The sequence below is a fragment of the Prunus dulcis genome, unplaced genomic scaffold, assembly GCF_902201215.1.
Source record: "Prunus dulcis unplaced genomic scaffold, ALMONDv2, whole genome shotgun sequence".
NCBI lineage: Eukaryota > Viridiplantae > Streptophyta > Magnoliopsida > Rosales > Rosaceae > Prunus > Prunus dulcis.
Window position 1 is genome coordinate 19,690 of NW_023010232.1, and position 9,920 is coordinate 29,609.

Sequence of the window (9,920 nt, forward strand, 5' to 3'; positions counted from 1 at the left end):
TTTCAGGCTGGTTACTCGATTTTGTGGGGATATTTGTTCTCGGGTTGACTATGTGTCCCCTGAGTTCTGCGAAGATATGCCGATCACCGTACGATCGTGTGATCTGGAGTGACACGACGGCTCGATTGAGACCAAGCTCTCAGACCTTGTTAATTAGACCTTGTTGGACTTATATGAATGTTCGGATCGGAAATCGGAGGTTATGGGCCCCGTAGACCAAATTGGTCAAATTCCACGATCGAGGCCAAACCAATCGTTGGATTGACCAAAAGGAATTATCATGTAACAAATTGAGGATGTGATCCCTACGAGGCCAGTTCACTTAGATAGTGGTCTATGTCGACACGGTTGAGGCTATTTAGTAGTTGTAATTGTAATTGGAGGTTTGTTTTGATTATATCTTCCTATGTCCTGCAAGGGGAATTGATGAATATGCGTTTCAAGCTGGTCACTGGATTTTGCGAGGATATGTGTTCTCGGGTAGACTACGCGTCCCCCGAGTTCTGTGAAGATATGTATTTTCAGGCTGACCACGTGTCCCTCGAGTTCTGCGATGATGTAACATATATGGTACTTGTTTTGACAGAGTATAATTGGAATTGACGGATTATGATTGAGGGTACGCCTAGGTGGAGAGCATTTGAGTTTTAAGATGTTTAAACTAAAATTGATTAGAGTTTGAAGCCTTTGGTTTTCGGAAAGTGTGAAGGAATATTTAATTCATGTGCTTACATATGGGTTGAACTTTGTTTCTTGTATAAAGAACTACGTGCGGCTTGATCCCACAGTGAGGGTACGTAGGCAACTTAGGCTAACCTAGGTGCAACCGCAAGTTTTTGGATTAGGGTAAGAATGGTATTTGGTTATTTGTGCCCGATACCTATCAGGTGTTGGACACGTACTGGGTTCGACACGGATTTCAAAGTGGGATTGGGTCGGGTTCTGTCAAAAAAGATTTTAAAACTCACTAGTATCATTTTATGGTTTCGTTAGAACCATATTAAGGCTCACCAAAACGATATTAAGGCTCACTAGAACCATATTATGGCTTACCAGAACAATAACATGGCTTATCAAATTTATGTTATGAATTATCTAACCATATGAGGTGTAATAGAACCATACTAAGGCTTACTAGAATCATATAAAAGCTAACCAAAAAATATTAAAGCACACCAGAACCATATTATGGCTTACTAGAATCATATCATGACTAACCAGAACCATATTAAGGCTTACAAGAACCATACTGAGGTTTAGTAGAATCAGACAAAGGCTTATCAGAACTGTACTAAGGCTCACCACAACCATATTAGTGCTCATCATGACCATTGTTGAGGCCCATAAAATCCAAGGCTGGGCCCAAATATATTTCTAGCCCATTACGACACCTAAGTTGGGAAAAAACCCAACTTGGGTACGCAAGACAACACGCCAAGTAAATAAGCAACACAATACGCTACATGCTTAAGTGGGCCCAAGCCACGCGAATGCCTGGGGCTTGTTGAGATGGTTGTGGTATGGAAGGTTACGAGTATTCATGAGGCCCATTTGGGACAGATGATTTAGTAACAGTTGAAAATAAAAAGAATTCAGAAAAATCCAAAAATAATGGAAAAGAAAATAATGATTCTGAAATTGTTAAGTGCCCTTTTCCTTCTCCATTCCCACAAGTACTTAAGGCTATAAAGATAAATCAAAATCCTAAAATTTTGGAGGTTTTTAAATAAGTTAAAATCAATATACCTCTTTTGGATGCTATAAAACAAATTCTTTCATATTCAAAATTTTTGAAGGATTAATGCACTATCAAAAGAAAGCACAATGTTGATAAGACCGCATTTTTAACTGAAAATGTAAGTGCAATTCTTCAAACTAATACTCCACCCAAGTACAAAGATCCAGGTTGTCCCACAATTTCTTGTATTATTGGGAATTTTAGCATTGAACAAGCTTTATTGGATTTGGGTGCTAGTGTTAATTTGTTGCCTTACTCGATTTATAAGCAATTGGGTCTTGGTGAATTAAAACCCACCTCAATAACATTGCAATTGGCTGACCGTTTAGTCAAAATCCCAAGAGGTATGGTGGAAGATGTGCTGGTTCAAGTAGACAAATTTTATTTTCCAGTTGATTTTATAGTTTTGGATACTGAACCAGTTGTGCATTCTAATTCTCAAATTCCTGGACCATTTCTTGCTACATCTAATGCTCATATAAATTGCAGGAATGGACTTATGCAACTATCATTTGGGAACATGACATTGGAGCTCAACATATTCAACATATGCAAGCAACCCACAAACAAGGAAGATGTCGACAAAGATGTCAACAATTGTTCAAAATTGCTTTAATTCTTCTTTTTCTTCTGATCCATTGCAATTTTGTTTAGTAAATAGGGATTGTAATTTTGCACAAGATTTTGAAATACAATTTCTTTGTTCTTTGTTGGATTCTGCGCAGGTACAAGAACATAATGGTTGGATACCAAAATATGAGGAGTTGCCAACTGTGAGTGATGAGACAAAATCATCAAGAGAAAAAGCCCCAAAGTGTGAATTGAAGCCTCTTCCTGCTGGACTTAAATATGCTTTTCTGGGAGAAGATGAGACCTATCATGTGGTAATATCTTCTAAACTAGAGCTTTTGCATGAAGGTATGTTACTTAAAGTTTTGAAAGATCATAAAACTGTTATTGGATGGACTTTATCTTATATTAAAGGTATTAGTTCTTTGGTTTGCACACACCAATTTTTCTTGAAGAAGATGCTAAACCAGTTAGGCAGGCTCAACGTAGACTTAACCCAAGAATGAAAGAAGTTGTGCAAAAAGAAGTACTTAAACTTTGGGATTCGGGTATCATATATCCAATTTCTGATAGCAAATGGGTGAGTCTTACACAGGTTGTTCCTAAAAAATCAGGAGTTACAGTAGTTGAAAATGATAATGGAGAAATGGTACCAACTAGGGTCACTACTGGATGGAGAATGTGTATTGATTATCGTAAATTGAACTCAGTCACAAGAAAGGATCATTTTCCTTTACCATTTCTTGACCAAATTTTGGAAAGAGTTGCAGGGCATATGTATTATTGTTTTTTAGATGGTTATTCAGGATATTATCAAATTGAGATTTCATTAGAAGATCAAGAAAAAACAACTTTTACTTGCCCATTTGGAACTTTCGCTTTTAGAAAAATGCCTTTTGGTCTTTGCAATGCACCAGCCACATTCCAACGTTGCATGATAAGCATATTTAGTGACATGGTAGAAAAATATTTAGAAGTTTTCATGGATGATATTACTGTGTTTGGTGATTCATTTTCTGATTGTTTATCTAACTTGGAGAATGTTCTTATCAGGTGTAAAGAGAAAATTTTGGTGCTTAACTGGGAGAAATGCCAATTCATGGTCACATCTGGCATAGTACTTGGACACATTGTTTCTCACAAATGAATTGAAGTGGATAAGTCAAAAATTGATTTAATTGCTAATTTGCCTATTCCTAAAACTGTTAAAGAAATTAGATCTTTTTTAGGACATGCAGGTTTCTACCGGATATTCATACAAAATTTTAGTGCAATTGCAAGGCCATTGAATAATCTCTTGGAAAAAGATGCTAAATTTGATTGGAATTATGCATGTCAAGAAGCATTTGAGAAATTGATTAAAATGCTAACATCAACTCCTGTAATGCAGCCCCCAGATTGGTCTATGCCATTTGAAATAATGTGTGATGCTAGTGATGGTGCTATTGGGGCAGTGCTAGGCCAAAGAAAAGACAAGAAGCCTGTTGTTATCTGCTACGCAAGCAGAACGTTGAATAGTGCACAGAAAAATTACACTACAACTGAAAAAGAATTGCTTGCTGTAGTTTTTGCACTGGAAAAGTTTAGGTCATACATTTTGGGCTCACAAATTGTTGTTTTTACAGATCATTCGGCCTTGAAGTATTTATTGACAAAGAAGGGAGCCAAATCACAATTGATTAGATGGATTATTGCTTCTCCAAGAATTTGATCTTACAATCAAGGACAAGAAATGAGTGGAGAATGTTGTTGCAGACCATCTTTCTAGGATATCTTTTGAGGAGCCTTCTGAATATTTGCCTATAAAAGATTCATTTCCTGATGAACAATTTTTTGGTGTTTCTAAGTTACCATGGTTTGCTAACATTGTGAATTTTCTTGCTACAGGTCTTATCCCACCTCATTGGACCAAGCAAGAGAAAAAGAAATTTATGGTTGAGGTAAGAAACTTCTTTTGGGATGACCCGTATCTCTTCAAATATTGTCCTGACCAGGTAATCCGTAGATGTGTTCCTGATGATGAAATATTTAGTGTCATATCTTTTTGTCATTCTGAGGCTTGTGGAGGTCACTTTTCTTCCAAAAAGACTTCGGCCAAAATTCTTCCATGTGGTTTTTATTTGCCTAGACTTTTCAAAGATGTGTATGAATTTTGCAAGACTTGTCCAAGTTGTCAAAAGTTGGGCAAAATTACTCGAAGTAATATGATGCCTCTTAACCCAATTTTAATTATTGAAATTTTTGACTGTTGGGGCATTGATTTTATGGGTCCTTTTCCTCCATGTTTTGGCTACTTATATATCCTTGTTGCTGTGGATTATGTTTCAAAATGGATTGAGGTCATACCATGTCGGAAGAATGATCATCAAATTTTTTTGAAATTTTTGAAAGAAAATATATATCCAGGGTTGGTACTCCTAGAGCGATCATCAGTGATTGAGGATCACATTTTTGCAACCGATAGTGATTGAGGATCACATTTTTGCAACCGATGGTTATGGACCAATAGGAATCATCATATAACAATTTGAGGATGTGGGCTTTACGAGCCCAGTTGACTTAGATAGTGGTCTATGTCGACTCGGTTGAGGCTATTTAGTAGTTCTAATTGTAATTGGAGGTTTGTTTTAAAATGGTATTATGTTATGAGAGTTTCATTGAATGCTTATGAATTATTATACAATCGCTTTTACCTTCCAAGCATGTTATATTATGTTTAATTGTGTGGAGTTGGGAATGGCTTGAATAACTGGGTTTTGGAATGAATAAGAAATTAATTAAATGCCAGATTATATGTCTATATTTAAATATATGCTCAGTGGCATGAAATCGATGAATTATGAAAATTAGTTTTCTCAATAGTATGTTGTCTGTATTTGAATGTAGTTTGAGAATAGTTTTGAGAGATTTTGCATGGTCAAATTCAAATTGGGATTGATCTCGTTTTAAAAAAGGGATTTTTGGTTATTTATTTAAGAACTGATTTTTGGAAAGTTGAGAAAGGATTTGGAAATGGATTTCTGAAAGTGGATTTGTAGAAAAAGAGGAATTTTATGATAAGTTTTGGAAAATGGTTTTCAAACCTACAGTCGGAGAACCCTCCCTGGCAGTTGCCTTCGGAATTGTCTAGTCATTTATGACAACACCTCATGAGTCTCGAGGACGCCTGAACTGTGTGGTGCGAGGATTCGCATTCAGATTGATTATGTCTTCCTAAGTCCTGCGTGGGGAATTGATGTATATGCGTTTCAGGCTGGTCACTCGATTTTGCTAGGGTATGTGTTCTTGGGTTGACCACGTGTCCCCCGAATTCTGCGAAGATATGCATTCTTGAGCTGACCACGTGTCCCTCGAGTTCTCAATGATGTAACATATATGGTACTTTTTTTGATGGAATATTATTGGAATTGACGGATTATGCTTGGGGGTACGCCTAGGCGGAGAGTATTTGAGTTTTCAGCTGTTTTAAACTAGAATTGTTGATTTTATCTTGGTACTTATTGGTGAAGGTTTTAATACATGTTTTCAGATTTATGGACAACTTTGTTTCTTGTATAAAGGACTACGTGTGGCTTGATCCCTCAATAAGGATATGTAGGCAACCTAGGCTAACCTAGGTGGAGTCACAAGTTTATGATTGGTTTGTTATGATCAGTTTTGTGGAGTTGAATTTGTTGAACAGTTGAGAAATTATTTGAGTTTGTTGTACAGGTAAAATTATGAGTTTTTGGTCTTTTTCAAGGGAGACTCTTTCAGTTTTCCAGCAGAAGCCATACCTTAAACCAGTTTTTAGATGTGTGCCCGACACCTATCAGGTGTTGGACACATGCGGGGTTCGACATAGATTTCAAAGTGGGATTTGGGTCGGGTTCTGTCAAAAACGATATTAAAACTCACTAGAATCATTTTATGGCTTCGTTAGAACCATATTAAGGCTCACCAAAACGATATTAAAGCTCACTAGAACCATTTTGTGACTTACTAGAACCATATTATGCCTTACCAGAACAATAACATGGCTTATCAGATTTATATTATGAATTATCTAAACCATATGAGGTGTACTAGAACCACACTAAGGCTCACTAGAATCATATAAAAGCTAACCAAAAACATATTAATGCACACCAGAACCATATGATGGCTTACTAGAATCATATTATGACTAACTGGAACCATATTAAGGCTTACAAGAACCATACTGAGGTTTAGTATAATCGGACTAAGGCTTATCAGAACTATACTAAGGCTCACCACAACCATATTAGGGCTCATCATGACCATTGTTGAGGCCCAAAAAATCCAAGGATGGGCCCAAATATATTTTTAGCCCGGTACGACACCAAACTTGGGAAGAAACACAACTTGGGTACGCAGGAGTTCATCATATACGACACCTAATGTACTCTTAATTATGAATTATGATTTAACCCTTCAATCACTGTTATAGTCTCACTAATTTGACTTGGTCAATTGCTCCGGTGAAATATGTTGACTTTGACTTGATCATTGAATTTGACTTTTGACTCCTAGTTTCTTTTCTCTTCATTTGTTTCTTTAATCTAATTTCTCGGTGTGTGATCCATGGTTCCTATTAGCAAGATAGTGGGAGGGATCCACTTCTATGAGTTGACTTGTGAATCAATTGAGTTTAATCCTTTCAGGACTTCCACAAACCATGGTTGAAGCCTAGCAGCATTTCATGGTTATCCAAGCTAAATAAGGTGTAGGGCATAATCTATTTAAATTGGAATGGCCATGCAATTGAATCCTTGTCTTATACAACACTCATATTCACATTATTAGATAAAGGAATCTAATATCAAATACCATATTGTGAATTACTTCTTTATATGATTATTCTGATAAGAACTGAAGACCTCTTCTTTCAAATCTTATCTTCTACTTTGTGCAAAGATTTGATCAATCATATCTGTGGAGTATTCACTCTCTTTACTAAGAGTAGAGATCCCTTGTCGTACATTCATTTGCCTCCATGGCTTTATTGAGAGTTCTGATAAACACCTTTAAGTCATGTCTTCTTCAACACAATGGTACAGTAGATCTCAAAGACAAACAACATAGCCATAAGACATCTATGATGTCTCAGGTCGAAGGATTAGTTTGCACCATTGCAATCCATGAGATCTAGTTTGACATGTGAGTAAAGACTTCCATTGTAGAATCATGTATTTGATCGCATTCAGTGTACTTGTTCTCTTGCAAGCACGTACATACATGTCTTGGTATCAGCACACTCAATGACTTGAGACCTTGTCATTTGGGAGAAGATACTACGTATGCTGATTGTAGCGGAATATCAATGCCCAATTGATACTCATATGACCAGGAACATATTTAGGATTATGAATCATGATAAGTCTTGATGTATGGACATAATCCTAAATATGTTATTGGTCATATGAGTATCAATTGCAAATTGATATTCCGCTACAATCAGCATACGTGTATTTCATAAGATAACATATAGTCATGAATTATAACAACTTGTGTTGCCCATAAATAACTTAATAGTCATTACAAAAGATGTCCTCAATACTAACTATTAAATAATTACTTGGTAGGCCATATATCCAACTTAAACAGTACCATATTAGACTCACTAGAAACATATTAAGATTCAATATAACCATACTATGGCTCATCAAAATCATATTAAGACTTGCCATAACTGTAGTAAGGGTCACAAAAATGATATTAAGGATCACTGAAAAGGTATCAGGGCTCACCACAAATGACTTAAGGCCTACCAAAACCATAACAGGGCTTACCAGAGTCATATTATTAAGGATCACTAGAATCATATTAAGGCTTCCTACAAGTGTAACACCCTGTCCCAAAAATGACTATTCAATTAATTATTGATTGTGAAATTACATTTTCGCCCTTGGGCGTAGGGGTACTTTAGTCACTTTTTGTTTGGGAAGAATTTTTGGGAATTGAGTGTCACCGTTGTGTAGAGCTCCATGATACGAGTTCGTAGATAAGTGGCAAGTTCAATTCGAAGTTAAAGCGAAGAAGTTATGATCTACGGAAGTGCAGTGGCACAATCGTAATTTATGATCACTAGAACTACATCCAGCTTCGCTTTCTCGCGACACTCTCTCTCCCAGACTATTCTCTCTTTCTCTCTCTCTCTCTCTCTCTCTCTCTCTCTCTCTCTCTCTCTCTCTCTCTCTCTCTCTCCGTGCGATGTTGCCGTTTCATACTGCAATTTCGTCTTTGTTCGGCGACTAAATTCGACAATTCATGTTCCAAAAGAATCGTCTCTCCCTCCTTCACTTGACCTACCTATTTTCTCCGATCGAAAACCAGCGTAGTGCCGAAGATATTGACTTGAAAACTGGGCAGATTTTTGAAGCCATTTTCGGCAATTCTGGCAGCTGTTTTCTTCGATCCATGTATGCATCTTCATCCCCTTCACTTGCTCTAGCTATCTATTATGACCCCTTGAATCGATTTTGAGGTTTTACCGATCGTTCAATACACCCATTTTCGTGATTGGTTTCGGTTTCTATTCGGCTAGCTCTATCTAGGATTTGGAAAATGCATTTATGCAAGTGGATTCGTAGAAAAAGAGGAATTTTATGATAAGTTTCGGAAAATGGTTTTCACCCCCACCGTAGGACTACCCCCCTGGCAGTTGCCTTTGGAACAGTCCAATCATTTATGACAACACCTCACGAGTGTCGAGGACGCTTGAACTGTGTGGTGTGAGGATTTGCATTCAGGCTGATTATATCTTCCTAAGTCCTGCGAGGGGAATTGATGGATATGCGTTTCAGGTTGGTCACTCGATTTTGGGAGGATCTGTGTGCTCGGGTTGACTACGTGTCCCCTGAGTTCTGCGAAGATATGCCGATCACCTTACGATCGTACGTTCTAGAGTGATCCGACTGCTCGATTGAGACCAAGCTCTCAAAACTTGTTAATTAGACCCTGTTGGACTTATATGAATGTTTGGATCGGAAATCGGACATTGTGGGGCCCGTAGACCAAATTGGTCAAATTCCACGATCAGAGCCAAACCGATAGTTAGATCATGATGAGACTTCTTCGATGAGTTCAACTTATGGTTATGGACCAATAGGAATTATCATATNAACAAATTAAGGATGTGGGCGCTACGAGCCCAATTGATTTAGATAGTGGTCTATGTCGACTCAGTTGAGGCTACTTAATAGTTGTAATTGTAATTGGATGTTTGTTTTAAAATGGTATTCTGTTATGAGAGTTTCATTGAATGCTTATGAATTATTATACAATCGCTTTGACCTTCCAAGAATGTTATATTATGTTTAATTGTGTGGAGTTGGGAATGGCTTGGATAACTGGGTTTTGGCATGAATAAGAAATTAATTAAATGTCAGATTATATGTGTATATTTAAATATATGCTCAGTGGCTTGAAATTGATGAATTATGAATACTAGTTTTCTCAATAGTATGTTGTACATATTTGAATGTAGTTTGAGAATAGTTTTGAGAGATTTTGCATGGTCAAATACAAATTAAGGACTTTAAAAAAGAGATTTTTGGGTTATTTATTTATGAACTGATTTTTGGAAATTGAGAGGAGGAAAATGGCTTTT

General features: G+C 36.9%; 1 pseudogene; it reads left to right on the top strand.

The window, feature by feature from the left end:
- Positions 1 to 432: 432 nt before the first annotated feature.
- LOC117613252 lies at positions 433 to 4,772 on the top strand (annotated as a pseudogene).
- Positions 4,773 to 9,920: the final 5,148 nt, after the last annotated feature.